We start from the raw sequence: 17,866 nt of genomic DNA on the forward strand, positions 1-17,866 counted from the left end.
CACTAGCATACCACTGCAGGGACATTATTTCTGGATGGATATTGGAACAGACACAACATGTCATTCGCTACGATCACAACGCTTCCTCATTCAGAGGGCTGTTCCATCTACCCATCCCACAGCACAGCACTTTTAGTAATTGGGGAAAAAAACTAAAGGGGGAAGATGATTCCGGTAACACCTGCCTTGCCTCAAAGGTTCCAATTCCCATCAGCAGAAGTGGTCTGTCACAATGGCTCTGACCATTTCCATGAAAACCAGAGACCGCAGACAGACGCGGTAGCAATCTGGGGCTTTACCACTGAAGAATAAGCAGAAGTGGTCGAGACACAGACATGCGAGACAGACAGTGAGATGGGGAGGATGGAGGGTTTAGATGAACAGTTTAAAGTGAAATCAAATACTAGGAAAACCACCAGACAATCGAGCATTTAGCCTATCATAGCCTGGTCCCAGATTTGTTTGTGCTGTATAGCCAACTCCTAGTTGTTTTCTTTTCAAATGACCACGAGTTGTCAAGACAGCACAAACAGATCTAGGACAAGGTTAGCAATTAGCCTTCATTTTCTTACCTCTCTTAGCTTGAGAATCAAATGTAATTCCTCACATGCTTCAGAGACAGGTGTGGACTAACAGTGAAATGCTTACTTACTTACAAGAAAAATAACAAGTAAAACTAACATGGCTATATATAGGAAGTAGATAATAACATGGCTATATACAGGGAGTACCAGTACTGAGTGCAGGGGTACGAGGTAATGTGTGTATGTAATGTACATAGAGGTAGGGGTAAAGTGACTAGCAGCTGTGTGTGGGGGGTGGTAAGAGTCCAGTGTACAGTAAGTATGTGTGGGTTAGCTATTTAGCATTCTTGTTTAGAAGTTTTATGGCTTGGGGGTAGAAGCTGTTCAGGGTCCTGTTGGTTCCAGACGCAGAGTGCAGAGAGAACGGGCTGGAGTCTTAGAAACATTTTCGACACCGCCTGTTATAGAGGTCCTGGATGGCAGGGAGCTCGGCCCTGGTGATGTACTGGGCCGTACTCACTCTGCAGCACCTTGCGGTCAAATGCCAAGCAGTTGTCATAGCAAGCGGTGATGCAGCCAGTCAAGATGCTCTCGATGGTGCAGCTGTAGAACTTTTTGAGGATCTGAGGGCCCATGCCAAACCTTTTCAGCCTCCTGAGGAGGAAGAGGCGTTGTCGTGCCTTCTTCACAACTGTGTTAGTGTGTTTGGACCATAGTGATGTGGACACCGAGGAACTTGAAGCTCTCGACCCGTTCCACTACAGCGCCGTTGATGGGAATCGGGTTGTGCTTGGCCCTCCGTTTCCTGTAGTCCCCGATCATCTCCTTTGTCTTAATAACGTTGTGGGAGAGGTTGTTGTTGGCCTGGCACCATATTGCCAGGTTTCTGACCTCCCTATAGGCTGTCTCATCGTTGTCTGTGATCAGGCCTACCACCGTTGTGTCGTCGGTGAACTTAATGATGGTGTGACGTGCCATGCCGTGGTGGGGGGGCTAGCGTAAGGAGAAAGCGCGAGAGATCTGCCACCATGCTTGCCTGCCGGAGGGTCCAGTTGTCGGAGCCCACCTCTTCAGAATCCCAGTGATGCAAGATGTTTATGTCTGGTTTTCATGGTGACATCCTATATCCAGCCACCCATGTACACACACAGACTTGTGGGTTCCAGTGTGTGGTCCATGCCTGGGCTGGCTGGAATAGTGAATAAGCTCCAAGAATGTCACTGGCACTTTTACAACCGCTGCTTTGAAGTGGCCCGGCACACACAGACACGCACATACTGTTCTCTACAAATACACACATACCACAATCAATCATTCTGCATTGTTGGACTAAAGGCTGGGGTCTCCTGTCTGTGACATGCTAGCATTGTTTGTCTTAGCTGTTGGGATGCTCCGAGAGCCAGGGAGGGATTGCGTGTGTGTGTTATAAGTATGTTAGAGCCTGACCCCACACTCTCCATAACTGCATGATGTAGAATTGTCATTATTTTATTCCACTTGCGATACACATTTACTATTGTTGCACCGAAATAGTTTATTTCTTTGCAGTGTACGCCTGCACCTCACTTTCATGCGCGAATACACACACACACCAGACGTCTCTCTCACTGCAGTTACTCAGGAAGCTCTGTGGTGTCGGCAGCACTAGCCGCAGTCTTCCTCTAGAGTCTCTGTCAGGCTCCTCTCTTCTCTGCATAGGAGTGAAATCACAGTGACGCTCGCCCACTCACAAACACTCCTGCCAGAGAGAGAGAGAGCGAGAAAGAAAGTGGGGGTGTGGGGGGTAAGAGCAATAAAAGGATAGAGAGATGAGCGAAGGTGTATGCAGCACCCCCCCATTGCTACTGTTCACCCCAGCCTCCACACACCACTGACAGGTGCCAGACATGCCTTGCACACACTGGCACTGGCACTCCCAGGCGGCGACAATCTAACACCTCCACAGACGCTATACGGCTGTAAAATTGTAACATGTAGGAGGGTGGGGGGACACCTCACATTCCTATACCCTGTATTAAAACCATAATGCTGGGTTTACAGTTATTGAAGGACATATAGGGTATAGAGTGCACTGTGAGCAGGCAGAAGGACATGGGTACACATAGGAGGGCGCTGTCTGGGAGCATTCTCCTGGATATTTTACTCAAAGCTCAGAAACACCTAGTCTCTGTACCCCACACATTCAAAGTCCCTCAGTTGAGCAGGAATTTCAAACACAGATTCAACAACAAAGACCAGGGAGATTTTTGAATGCCTCAGGAAGGGCACCATTTGGTAGATGGATAAAAATAAAGAAAATTAGACGTTGAATATCTCTTTGAACATGGCGAAATTATTAATTATCCTTTGGATGGTGTATCAATACACTACAAAGATATAGTTGCTGGAGAGGAAGGAAACCGCTCAGGGATTTCACCATGAGGCCAATGGTGACTTTAAAACAGTTAGATTTTAATGGCTGTGATGGGAGAGAACTAATTGAGAGTGAAAAGATGGAAGACTGTACAGAATAAAAAGATTCCAAAACATGCGTTCTGTTTGTAACAAAGCACTAAAGTAATACTGCAAAAAATGTGGCAACGCTATTAACTTTTTACATTACTGAGTACCACTCTCCATATTTTCAAGCATACTGGTGGCTGCATCATATTATGGGTATGCTTGTAATTGTTAAGGACTGGGGAGGTTTTCGGGATAAAAAAGAAACTGAATGGAGCTAAGCACAGGCAAAATCCTAGAGGAAAGCCTGGTTCAGTCTGCTTTCCATCAGACACTGGGAGATTAATTCATCTTTCAGCAGGACAAGAACCACAAACACAAGGCCAAGGTAGCCTAGTGGTTAGAGCGTTGGGCCAGTAACCGAAAGGTTGCTGGATCAAATCCCCGGGCTGACAAAGTAAAAATCAATCGTTCTGCCCCTGAACAAGGCAGTTATCCCACTGTTCCCCGGTAAGCCATCATTGTAAATAAGAATTTGTTCTTAACTGACTTGCCTAGTTAAATAAAATAGAGTTGCTTACCAAGATGACATTGAATGTTCCAGAGTGGCCTAGTTAGTTTTCACTTAAATCGGCTTGAGAATCTATGGCAAGACTTGAAAATGGCTGTATAGCAATGATCAACAACTAACTTGACAGAGCTTGAACAATTTTAGAAAGAATTATATGAAAATATTGTATAATCCAGGTGTGGAAAGCTCTTAGAGACTTACCCAAAGACTCACAGCTGTAATCGCTGCCAAAGGTGATTCTAACATGCATTGACTTAGGGGTGTGAATACTTATGTAAATTAAATATTTCTAATTCATTTTCTGTAAATGTGTAAACATTTCTAAAAACATGTTTTACTTTGTCGTTATGGAGTATTGTGTGTTGATGGGTGAGAAAAAAATCTATTTAATCCATTTTGAATTCTATCAATACTTTCTGGCACCCCCAACTCCCTCTGTATGGCAGGCTCACACATATTCTAGCTGTAATTCTCTGGGGTTATCAACTCATATTTTTCCTAATCAAATGCAGACGGAAACGAACAGGATGTTTACGTTATGTACAGTCGAAGTCGGGAGTTTACATACCTTAGCCAAATACATTTAAACTCACTTTTTCACAATTCCTGACATTTAATCCAAGTAAAAGATTCCCTGTTTTAGGTCAGTTAGGATCACCACTTTATTTTAAGAATGTGAAATGTCAGAATAATAGTAGAGAGAATGATTTCAGCTTTTATTTCTTTCATCACATTCCCAGTGGGTCAGAAGTTTACATACACTCGATTAGTATTTGGTAGCATTGCCTTTAAATTGTTTAACTTGGGTCAAACATTTCAAGTAGCCTTCCACAAGCTTCCCACAATAAGTTAGGTGAATTTTGGCCCGTTCCTCCTGACAGAGCTGGTGTAACTGAGTCAGGTTTATAGGCCTCCTTACTCGCACACTATTTTTCAGTTCTGCCCACAAATGTTCTATAGGATTGAGGCCAGGGCTTTGTGATGGCCACTCAATACCTTGACTTTGTTGTCCTTAAGCCATTTTTCCACAACTTTGGAAGAATGCTTGGGGTCATTGTCCATTTGGAAGACCCATTTGCGACCAAGCTTTAACTTCCTGACTGAGGTCTTGAGATGTTGCGTCAATATATCCACATAATTTCCCTTCCTCATAATGCCATCTATTTTGTGAAGTGCAACAGTCCCTCCTGCAGCTAAGCGCCCCCACAACATGATGCTGCCACCCTCGTCCTTCACGGTTGGGATGGTGTTCTTCGGCTTGCAAGCCTCCCTCTTTTTCCTCCAAACATAACAATGGTCATTATGGCCGAACAGTATTATTTTTGTTTCATCAGACCAGAGGACATTTCTCCAAAATGTATGATCTTTGTCCCCATGTGCATTTGCAAACCATAGTCTGGCTTTTTTATGGCGGTTTTGGAGCAGTGGCTTCTTCCTTGCTGAGCGGCCTTTCAGGTTATGTCAATATATGACTTGTTTTACTGTGGGTATAGATACTTTTGTACCTGTTTCCTCCAGCATCTTCACAAGGTCCTTTGCTGTTGTTCTTGGGATTGATTTGCACTTTTCGCACCAAAGTATGTTCATCTCTAGGAGACGGAACGCGTCTCCTTCCTGAGCGGTAGGACAGCTGCGTGGTCCCATGGTGTTTATACTTGCATACTATTGTTTGTACAGATGAACGCGGTAGCTTCAGGTGTTTGGAAATTGCTCCCAAGGATGAACCAGACTTGTGGAGGTCTACAAAATAAATTCTGAGTTCTTGGCTGATTTTCTTTTGAGTTTCCCATGATATCAAGCAAAGAGGCAATGAGTTTGAAGGTAGGCCTTGAAATACATCCACAGGTACACCTCCAATTGACTCAAATGATGTCAATTAGCCTATCAGAAGCTTCTAAAGCCATGACGGAATTTTCCAAGCTGTTTAAAGGCACAGTCAACTTAGTGTATGTAAACTTCTGACCCACTGGAATTGTGATACAGTGAATTATAAGTGAAATAATCTGTAAACAATTGTTGTAAAAATGACTTGTGACATGCACAAAGTAGATGTCCTAACCGACTTACCAAAACTCTCGATTGTTAACAAGAAATTTGTGGAGTGGTTGAAAAATGAGTTTTAATGACTCCAACATAAGTGTATGCAAACTTCCGACTTCAACTGTATATTGTGTACTGTATACTACTGTGTCTACATTGTCTGCGAATCCACAGAATACACAGAGCAATCATCCTCTCAGATCATGTAAATGACTAACTGAGACATGGCAGTTAACACTAAAGCAGTCAGCAAAAATCCTTATCTCAGGGTTAGGTATTTCATCAATCGCTGAGATGCTACTTCTAGAGCAAGAGCTCAGTATCGGAGATATAGGTGAGAGGTCACAATGGCTGGCATGGGCCCTGTTTAAAAGGACTGCACTATATAGGGAATAGGGTGCCATTTAGGACACAGCCGTGGAGAGTACCCAATTAGGTCTGGGCTCCATGTCCCAACATGCTTCCGAATGCTTCAGGTTTGGCTGCCGAACCAAACAACTGTGCTTGCATACACCCTTAACCCCCTAAAGTCGATGTCCGCGAACTTGCGAAAATCTAGTTGGTTTAACCTCTATGGGCTAGGTGGGACCCGTGGTGCGCGCTAGCGTCCCACCCGTGGTGCACTCCATCAACAGCAGGTGCATTTCAAGAGCGGCAAATTTGAATCCAAATAAATGTCAAAATTCAAATTTTTCAAACATACAACTATTTTACACCCTTTGAAAGATAAACATCTCCTTAATCTAACCACGTTTTACGATTTCAAAAAGGTTTTACGGCGAAAGCATAAATTTAGAGTATGTTAGGACAGTACATTTACAAGAGTTGTGTGTAATGTTTTGTCAATTCAAAGACAGGGTCACCAAAACCATAAAACCAGCTAAAATGATGCACTAACCTTTTACAATCTCCATCAGATGACACTCCTAGGACATTATGTTAGACAATGCATGCATTTTTAGTTCTATCAAGTTCATATTTATATCCAAAAACAGCGTTTTACTATGGCATTGATGTTGAGGAAATCGTTTCCCTCCAATAACCGGCAGTCAAGTCAACACCACAAATTAAATAATTAAAATTAGAAAACATTGGTAAAATATTATATTGTCATTTAAAGAATTATAGATTTACATCTCTTGAACGCAATCAATTTGCCAGATTTAAAAATAACCTTACTGGGAAATCACACTTTGCAATAATCTGAGCACTGCGCCCAGAAAAATACGCGTTGCGATACAGACTAGACGTCATGTTGGGGAGATCTAAAATCGAAAATACTATGTAAATAATCCATTACCTTTGATTCTCTTCATCAGATGTCACTTCCAGGTATCACAGGTCCATAACGAATGTAGTTTTGTTCAAAAAAGCTCATCATTTATGTCCAAAAATCTCCGTCTTGTTAGCACATGATCTAAGCCAGCCGGACTTCTCGTCATGAACGAGGGGAAAAAATATATTTACGTTCGTTCAAACATGTCAAACGTTGTATAGCATAAATCATTAGGGCCTTTTTAACCAGAACATGAATAATATTCAAGGTGGACGAATGCATACTCTTTTATAACGTGTTGGAACGAGGGTACCCAACATGAACTCGCGCGCCAGGTGTCTAATGGGCCATCATCGTTCCATGGCTCTTGTTCGGTCAGATCTCCCTCCAGAAGACTCAAAACACTTTGTAAAGGCTGGTGACATCTAGTGGAAGCAATAGGAAGTGCCAAAATATTCCTCAGCCCCTGTGTTTTTCAATGGGATAGGTTTAAAGGTAATACAACACATCAGGTATCCACTTCCTGTCAGAAAATGTCTCAGGGTTTTGCCTGCCAAATGAGTTCTGTTATACTCACAGACACCATTCAAACAGTTTTAGAAACTTTAGAGTGTTTTCTATCCATATATAATAAGTATATGCATATTCTAGTTACTGGGTAGGATTAGTAACCAGATTAAATCGGGTACATTTTTTTTATCCAGCCGTGCAAATACTGCCCCCTAGCCCTAACAGGTTAATACAAAAATCCTAATTTAAAAATCTGTCAGTTTAAACTTGAGATACAGTATCTGTTTTTTTGCGTTGGATGCATCTCAATCTACTGCGTCCTCCAAGGGGTGGCAGGCAGTCTAGTGGTTAGAGTGTTGGGCCAGTAACCGATAGGTTGCTAGATCGAATCCCCGAACTGACAAGGTAAAAATCTGTCATTCTGCCCCTCAACAAGGCAGTTAACCCACTGTTCCTAGCCCGTCATTGTAAATAAGAATGTGCTCTTAACTGACTTGCCTAGTTAAATAAAGGTACAAAAAATAAGTTGTTACATATGACCTGTCAACTTCTGTCTGTATTATCCAAACAGTTTGGGCTACACACTTATATGACCCCTCTGTGGCAAGTGACTTTCTGTTTTGTTCTAGGACGCCCACAAGACTCATCTGAAGGTCCCCCAGTACCAGTTAAATTTTTTTTTTTTATAAAAGTATATATGGACACTTTAGTTCCCACAATAATGGGTTAAATACATGTAAAAAGTATATATATATTATAAATACTTCCTGATATTTCTTACATTTCTCAGATATAGGACAGACACTTCAGAACAATTTTTTTTGCGGGGGGACTATCTGTTGTTCCATGTAGTGAATATGTTATTCAACGCATTTGTATGGGCTAATAGCAGTAAGGCCCAAAGTAAATAATTTTTCATCAAATAATTGGAGAACAAAAAAAAGATACTTCAAGGGGTCTTAATTCAAAATCAAATCGCTAAATGATCCTTGGTATGACCTTCATAAAACAATTCCATATAGCATAGTAGAACCCCCTCCCCCGGCTTAGACTTATGGGTTAAAAGACCTTCGCTTGAAAAATTTGAAAAAGCGGCAATAGTACGGTTTGTCCATCTTGAGACACTATAGCCAGTATACACTTCCTCAAAATAGTCAGAATTAATTTTACATCTAATATGTTTGGTGCAGTATTTTGCAAGTGAAAAATGTGCATGAAACGAGTCATCTGTCCTTGAATGACAACAAACACTTCATTGAAGAATCCCTACAGGTGACCAATCACCAAAGGGGCGAAGACTTCGGCTTCCAAACTTAGGCTTGCCTCGAACATTTAGTGTGCACGGACAGCCCAAAAATACCTTGCCAAAGGCCAAAATAACAAAAACTTCACAAAATGTTATCATAATATATGCACAAACTTTTCCGAACTGTTTCGGATGGGAAGCATGCGGACGCCTTTAGAGCACCACTTCAGGCTGCAGCTGTAGACACTGGTAGCTTACGGCAGTCAGATATTAGACAGTATTTACATGGCTTTCATCGGCTAGGCTCCCTCCACACGCCAGCCAAGTGTGATGTAGCCTACATGTTCTCTGCTGTCTGGTAGAACAGGTTTAGATAATTACAGGTGTGTTGAATGTGTATCTGGATGGACTGTAGTTACATGACAGGTGTATAGGTAGGTACTAGACTGTATTGGCACCCTTGATAAAAATGAGCAAAAAAGACGAATAAATAGTACAAATACTGGGTATGTATTGTATGCCCCAATAATTTTTTTTACAATTATATTATTTTATTACTAATACAATTGTTCAGAGAAAGAGATTTTGTTTAACAAGTAAAACAATAAATCTAAAAAAGATGGGGGGGTCAAAATTATTGGCACCCCTGTTTTCAATACTGCAGCACCCTCCCCTTGCTAGGATAACGACACTGAGCCTTTTTCTAAAATGTGCCCAGCCAGCTGTATCTGGGCTTTTTACATTTTATAAAAGTACAGACTCAGAGCTTCAAAATTGTATATCATACATTGTAGTTGGGGAAAGTTATGCTGCTTTAAAAGTTGATAAACTTGTAACCCCACTTGTGAGAAAAGGCTCCTGAAAACGCCCCTGGGGTTCTAACACCAGTTCGAGAGCTCTTCTTTGTGAATGCCTATTGAGCATTGTTCACGCCCTCTTAGGTCTTCGCACCACCCATCTCTTTAGGATTTCACATGTGAACTGGTCTCTTTGTGAATTGGGTCTCTCTTTTTTTTCTCCTTTGTTTAGCTAGCTAAACAAGGCCATGAGCACCAGCTAAATTCAGGGCAGAAATGTTGTTGAGAGCTGTAGCAACACTTTTGCAGTTGTCCATAGCTATATCATCCCAAAAATATGAGATGGCAAACATTATGTACAGTGCATTCGGAAAGTATACACACCACTTCACTTTTTCCACATTTTGTTACCTTACAGCCTTACCCCATAATGACAAAGCGAAAACAGGTTTTTAGACATTTTTTAAATTTATGAAAATAAAAAGATACCTTATTTACGTAAGTATTCAGATTATTTGCTATGAGACTCGAAATTTAGCTCGTGCATCCTGTTTCCATTAATCATCCTTGAGATGTTTCTACAACTTGATTGGAGTCCACCTGTGGTAAATTCAATTGATTTGGACATTATTTGGAAAGGCACACACCTGTCTATATAAGGTCCCACAGTTGACAGTGCATGTCATAGCAAAAACCAATCCATGAGGTCGAAGGAATTGTCCGTAGAGCTCAGAGACAGGATTGTGTCGAGACACAGATCTGGGGAAGGGTACCAAAAACATTCTGTAGCATTGAAGGTCCCTAAGAACACAGTGGACTCCATCATTCTTAAATGGAAGAAATTTGGAACCACCAAGGCTCTTCCGAGAACTGGCCGCCCTGCCAAACTGAGCAATCGGGGGAGAAGGGAGGTGACCAAGAACCTGATGGTCACTCTGACAGAGCCCCAGACTTCCTCTGTGGAGATGGCAGAACCTTCCAGAAGGACAACCATCTCTGCAGCACTCCACCAAATCAGGCCTTTATGGTAGAGTGGGAAGATGGAAGCCAGTCCTCAGTAAAAGGCACATGACATCCCGCTTGGAGTTTGCCAAAAGGCATCTAAAGGACTCTGACCATGAGCATGGTGGTGGCAGCATCATGCTGTGGGGATGGTTTTCAGCGGCAGGGACTTCGACACTAGTCAGGATCGAGGGAAAGATTAACGGAGCAAAGTACAGAGAGATCCTTGACAAAAACCTGTTCCAAAGTGCTCAGGACCTCAGACTGGGGCGAAGGTTCACCTTCCAACAGGACAACGACCCTAAGCACACAGCCAAGACAACGCAGTAGTGGCTTCAGGACAAGTCTCAATGTCCTTGAGTAGCCCAGCCCAAGCCCAGACTTGAACCTGATCGACTTGAAAGTAGCTGTGCAGCGACTCTCCCCTTCCAACCTGACAGAGCTTGAGAAGATCTGCAGAGAAGAATGGGAGAAACTTCCCAAATACAGGTGTGCCAAGCTTGTAGTGTCATACCCAAGAAGACTTGAGACTGTAATCGCTGCCAAAGGTGCTTCAACAAAGTACTGAGTAAAGGATCTGAATACTTAGTTTGTAAATGTGATATTATTATAATCTTTTATATATATACATTTGCATACATTTCTAAAAACCTGTTTTTGCGGGGTGTTGTGTGTAGATTGATGAAGGGAAAAAACGATTTTAATACATTTTATAATAAGGCTTTAACGTAACAGAATGTGAAAAAGTTCATTGGGTCTAAATTCTATCCGAATGCATTGACCAGGGAAGGTCCCAGTCTGTTATAGACAGAAACCTGTGACATGACAGACCAATCAGGACTCACTTCTCGGCATGTCCAGCTCCTGCATTATCTCAGCCAATAGAGCTCACCAGCTTATAGTCCTAAAAAAAAAATGAAATTAGTTAACATTTTCTACCTCTCGTTCGTTGACTGTTCCTACGGGGGACAGAATGAGGTTTTGGGATATACGCCGAAAATAAGTCCTGACTTAGGAGTTCTTTTGTTTTGTTCTATGATATATCAGTCAGTTAACATTACTCTTATAAATTATGAAGCCTTAATGTGCTTTATGTGCTTGTGTTGATGACATAAATGCTTCAAAATTCACAAAAAAGTTAGCTGAAGATTATCTCATAGAACAAAACGTATAAGATCTCCTAAGCCTGTGTTTACCACAGACTTTATTTTCGCTGTTTATGGGGATAAAAAAGAACATTAATTTCCCAATAGGATTTGGCCAACGAGCCATGGCGTAGATAGCCTCCGTTAGTGCCGACAAAACGGCGCCATAACTATTACTCTTTATCAGGGCAAGCCAGGAAGGATCCTGTCCTATTCTCTATATAGTGGAGTGCTTTCTCCTTGGCTCAACTAGGCTTGTAATTTAAGATCACATACCAGTTTTTTATTAAGGCACATGAAAGTTCACATGTTCAAGAAGGCATTTCTGGACAAAGAAATAATATATTTTTTTAAATTCAAGCGGCCTTACTGTGAAGTAGGAACTAGCTTCAAACGCCCACTTTCTTGAATCCGGTCACAAATGTTTTATGAGATTGGAGAACGCATTGGGAGGGATCTTAGACCATTCCTCCATACAGATTCTTTCCAGATCCTTGATATCCTTAGTCTTCCCTCATTGGCTGCCGCCTTCAATTCAAACCACAGGTTTTCAATGGGGTTAACATCTGGAGACAGATGGCCATTGAAAATGTTTTATTTTTTGGTAAATGTACAATTTCTTTGTAGATTTGTGTGTGTGCTTGGAGTTATTGTCTTGCTAGAAGATCCACTTGCAGCCCAATTTTAGCCTCCTGGCAGAGGCAAACAGGTTTTTGGCTAAAATGTCCTGGTACTTGGTAAAGTTTAGGATGCCGTTGACCTTAACAAGGGCCCCAGGACCAGTGGAAGCAAAATAGCCCTATAACATAGAGAGCTCATATTAATAATATGCATGTCAATCTCTCCTGACTGGAAGTGGTGGAGAGATTGACTTCATCACTACTTTTATTTATGAGAGGTATTGACATGTTGAATGCACCAAGCAAGTCTGTCTAAACTACTGGCACACAGCTCGGACACCCATGCATACCCCACAAGACATGCCACTAGAGGCCGACCGATTATGATTTTTTTTTTTTTTTACACCGATACCAATTGGAGGACCCCCCCAAAAAAAGCTGCCGATTTAATCGGCCGATTTGTTTATTTATTTGTAATAATGACAATTACAACAATACTGAATGAACACTTATTTTAACTTAATATAATACATCAATAAAATCTATTTAGCCTCAAATAAATAATGAAACATGTTCAATTTGGTTTAAATAATGCAAAAACAAAGTGTTGGAGAAGAAAGTAAAAGTGCAATATGTGCCATGTAAAAAAAGCTAACGTTTAATTTCCTTACTCAGAACATGAGAACATATGAAAGCTGGTGGTTCCTTTTAACATGAGTCTTCAATATTCCCAGTTAAGACGTTTTAGGTTGTAGTTATTATAGGAATTATAAGACTATTTCTCTCTATAGGATTTGTATTTCATATACCTTTGACTATTGGATGTTCTTATAGGCACTTTAGTATTGCCAGTGTAGCAGTATAGCTTCCGTCCCTGTCCTCGCTCCTACCTGGGCTTGAACCAGGAACACATCGACAACAGCCACCCTCGAAGCAGCGTTACCCATGTAGAGGAAGGGAAACAACTACTCCAAGTCTCAGAGCGAGTGACGTTTGAAACGCTCTTAGTGCGCACCCGGCTAACTAGCTAGCCATTTCACATCGGTTACACCAGCCTCATCTTGGGAGTTGATAGGCTTGAAGTCATAAACAGCGCAATGCATTGCGAAGGGCTGCTGGCAAAACGCACAAAAGTTCTGTTTTGAATGAATGCTTACGAGTCTGCTGGTGCCTACCACCGCTCAGTCAGAGTGCTCTATCAAATCATAGACTTAATTATAACATAATAATACACAGAAATACGAGCCTTAGGTCATTAATATGGTCGAATCCGGAAACTATCATCTCAAAAACAAAATGTTTTTCCTGTCAGTGAAATACGAAACCGTTCCGTATTTTATCTAACGGGTGGCAAGTCTAAATATTCCTGTTACATTGCCCAACCTTGAATGTATTGTCATAATTACGTAAAATTCTGGCAAATTAGTTCGCAACGAGCCAGGCGGCCCAAACTGTTGCATGTACGCTGACTCTGCATGCAATGAACGCTAGAGATGTGACACAATTTCATGTTAGCAGGCAATATTAACTAAATATGCAGGTTTAAAAATATATACTTGTTTATTGATTTTAAAGAAAGGCATTGATGTTTATGGTTAGGTACATTGGTGCAACGACAGTGCTTTTTTCGCAAATGCGCTTGTTAAATCAACACCCGTTTGGCGAAGTAGGCTATGATTCAATGATAAATTAACAGGCACCGCATCGATTATATGCAACGCAGGACATGTTAGATAAACTAGTAATATCATCAACCATGTGTAGTTAACTAATGATTATGTTAAGATTGATAGTTTTTTATAAGATAAGTTTAATGCTAGCTAGCAACTTACCTTGGCTTCTTGCTTCCCTCGCATACCAGGTAGTCAGCCTGCCATGCAGGCTCCTCGTGGAGTGCAATGTAAGGCAGGTGGTTAGAGCGTTGGACTAGTAACCGGAAGGTTGCAAAAACGAATCCCCCCTGAACAAGGCAGTTAACCCCCGTTCCTAGGCCATCATTGAAAATAAGAATGTGTTCTTAATCTGACTTGCCTAGTTAAATAAAGGTGTTAAAAAAAAAAGTTAATCGGTGGCCAAAAATACCGATTACCGATTGTTATGAAAACTTGAAATCGGCCCTAATTAATCGGCCATTGCGATTAATCGGTCGACCTCTAGTCTCTTTACAGTCCCCAAGTCCAGGATAGACTATGGGAGGCACACAGTGCTACGTAGAGCCATGACTACATTCCACATCAAGTAACTGACGCAAGCAGTAAAATTTGATTTAAAAAACAGATAAAAAACACCTTATGGAACAGCGGGGACTGTGAAGCAACACAAACATTGGCACACACACACAGACATACAATAACATACGCACTATACATACACATGGATTTAGTACTGTAGATATGTGGTAGTGGTGGAGTAGGGGCCTGAGGGCACACAGTGTGTTGTGAAATCTGTGAATGTATTTTAATGTTTTTAAAATTGTATAAACTGCCTTAATTTTGCTGGACTCCAGGAAGAGTAGCTGCTGCTTTGGCAGCAGCTAATGGGGATCCATAATAAATACAAATACAAAAAGATCCACCACCATATTTTACCGTCAGTATGAGGTACTGCATATACTTCCGTTTTATGAAGCTAAACCTGCCACTGGTGTGTGTGGCAAAGAGCTCTATTTTCATGTAATCTGACCATAGCATTGCCAGTGGTTTGCTAAATGGCATTGGCACTTGGATTGGAACCAGTGCTATGGTCAGATGACATGAAAATAGAGCTCTTTGGCCACGCACACCGGTGTAGTTGTATTAGTATAAAAGCATACAATATACTGTAGCTCAGGATTTGTATTTATTTTATACAGTCTTTGCTCATCTTTATCAAGGGTGCCAGTCATTTTGGAGCTGTGTGTATGTTAATCCTGGGATGAATGACAGATTGAGAGTGAATGGCCTTCGAGAATGACTAAGGTGGAACTGCCTCACCAACCGCAATTTATAAAGTTCTGAAAATGTTTAGCCTTGCTTCTTTTGACTGATGTGTTTGAAACCACAGAGCTAAGGAACACCACCAATGAGAATAGAGGTCACAGGTCAGTGAGTGACAATACCTTAAAAGATGTCACACAGGAGTCCCGAGCAGAATGTCTATGGACGTCTGGGAGTTTTCAGTATTCATAGGAAAGGAAGTGGGAATGGGAGAATGTGGAAAGGAGTGGTTGGGGGTTCTGGTGATAACCTGCACATGTGGTGCTAAATGCAGTGTAAGTAATGTTAGAGCTTGGCAACCGTCAGTCTACCAGGTCTTCAGGTATGTCATTATGGGCATGTCTCAGCTTATATCCCCAGTCCGAATGCTCAGTCTAGGAATTATTTCCTAGTCCCAGTCCTACTGCTGAGACTACTCTGATGTTTTCAGTAATTACCACAGATCACCAGTAATTCTTCCTAGCAGCCATCTTGCACACGAACATAGTGAACACACACACTTCAGCAGGTGACATCTGCTGACAGATAGACAACTGGAATGGCATATAACCATTGTAGTGCAGTTACTCGGTTACTTTAGAATCTAAAATTAATACATCTTTTGATTATAGCTTAGTGTTGTTTTCCCACAGCATTCTAAGAAACCTGTTAGCACCGCTTCATTTAGTAACGTTAATCCACAAATACTCGTTACTATTTGATTTATGTTCACTTTTCTGACTACTATTAGTAACTGTAGTGGAAACTATAGCCTTTGTTACGTACAGTATGTAGGCCCCAGCCAGGCATTCTAAGTTGAGCTGGTGGTGGGTTCTAAATAGCTAGCCTCATCAGTGGGCTTAGTAGTGTAGCTGTGTACTCCTAGGCCTGCTCTCCTGCCCTGCCTGCTCATTGTCCTTTTAATTGGTGTGAGTGTGAGAGAGACCAGTGTTAAAGCTCTATCTCCCCCTTAACCTCCTAGATGGAAATGTACAACTCCATCAGTAACTCCCACAGTGGAACGACTGTATTCAGAATAATGTCAGTCCTAACAGAATATACAGTAGGGAAAGGCTTTAGTTAGAGACAATGAGAAGATACAATGTTTTATGGACCTCTAGCCCTATTACAACATGTAGAAAAATGGGCAACGGAAGAGCTCTTGTTCAAATTGCACCATTTATTATATTTCTATCCCCGCTATTTGGTCCAAAATATATTAATTAAACCCCACAACCTCTCAACATTTTAGTCCTTTTGAGTGTGTCGCCCCCACCTCTGTTTTACCCAGTGTATGAAATAATAATCGAGTTGAAAGTCAAAGCTCTATGCTGGTGTCAGGCTGGTGTCGTTGGTTGGTTTCCTGGGTAGGGATATGTCTTGCAGTTCGTTTAACCAGAGCCCAATGGGCCCTGCTCAAAAGTTATACACTATAAAAGGAATAGGGTACCATTTCAGAGGCAGCCCAAGTTTAGTTTCACATGGCTGGGGTAGGGTAATTATTGTGGCTTGTCAGCCATTTTAACTCCCAGCCAGACCCAGACAGTGTCCAGGGCCTTCCCTGGTCTCTTTGATCATCCCTCTCTCTCTGGAAGGCCCCCTCCTCACAAAGAGCTGCTTGTCTCACTGTCGGCCCCGCTCACACACAAACATGCGCTCGCATGCAGACACACACACACACACACACACACACAAGACAAACATAGTCACACAGGCTCTAGTCTGCTAGTCCTCTCATTAGATACCCCCAGACAGAGCAAGGTTGGGTTCATAAGGCACCAAACGGAAGACAACGGACTGAAATAGGGACTTGTCCAATAAGAAATGTGAATTTTAAAATTTTCCGTTGCAAAGGTTTTTGCTACAGTGTGCCCTAATGGATACGACCTAGAGGAGACCAGATGCACACAGCCAGAATGTCCCCTGAGTCGGGAACAAGCTATTTTTGTGATGTCATGGCACAGGCAAACAACTCTGCTTTTCTTGGTAGAGGAGGGTGGAAGGAGATGAAGTTGCAAATTATGAATTGGTTGAGTTGGTAAATGGTATTCAGCTAGTTCATGTATTTATGTTGTACAAGTCTAGAGAATAATGTTTTAATATGTGGAAAAATGGATTTGCGAATATGATTTGTTACACTTGTTGAATTGAAGTTGGTATAGGCTACAGGTAGTAAAGGTATTTATTTGCAGTTACAGTCAAAAGATTGGACACCTACTATTTGTTTTATATATTTTTACTCTTTTCTACATTGTAGAATAGTAGTGAAGACATCAAAACTATGAAATAACACATGGAATCATGTAGTAACCAAAAAAGTGTTAAACAAATCAAAATATATTTTATGAGATTCTTCAAAGTAGCCACCATTTGCCTTGATAACAGCTTTGCACACTCTTGGCATTCTCTCAACCAGCTTCATGAGTTAGTCACCTGGAATGCATTTCAATTTACAATTGTGCCTTATTAAAAGTTAATTTGTTGAATTTCTTTCCTTAATACGTTTGAGCCAATCAGTTGTGTTTTGACAAGGTAGGGATGGTATATAGAAGATAGCCCTATTTGGTAAAAAGACCAAGTCCATATTATGGCAAGAACAGCTCAAAAAAGCAAAGAGATACGACTGTCCATCATTACTTTAAGGAACTTTGAACGTTTCTTCAAGTGCAGTCGCAAAAACCATCAAGCGCTATGATAAAACTGGCTCTCATGAGGACCACCACAGGAATGGAAAACCCAGAG

At 41.5% G+C, this 17,866-nt stretch overlaps 1 protein-coding gene across 7 annotated transcripts in view; it reads left to right on the plus strand.

The window, feature by feature from the left end:
• LOC106561224 (CBP80/20-dependent translation initiation factor) overlaps nucleotides 1–17,866 on the plus strand; it is a 157,929-nt gene that overhangs the window by 124,450 nt on the left and 15,613 nt on the right. The window lies entirely within an intron of this gene.

The sequence above is a fragment of the Salmo salar genome, chromosome ssa01 (assembly GCF_905237065.1).
Source record: "Salmo salar chromosome ssa01, Ssal_v3.1, whole genome shotgun sequence".
NCBI lineage: Eukaryota > Metazoa > Chordata > Actinopteri > Salmoniformes > Salmonidae > Salmo > Salmo salar.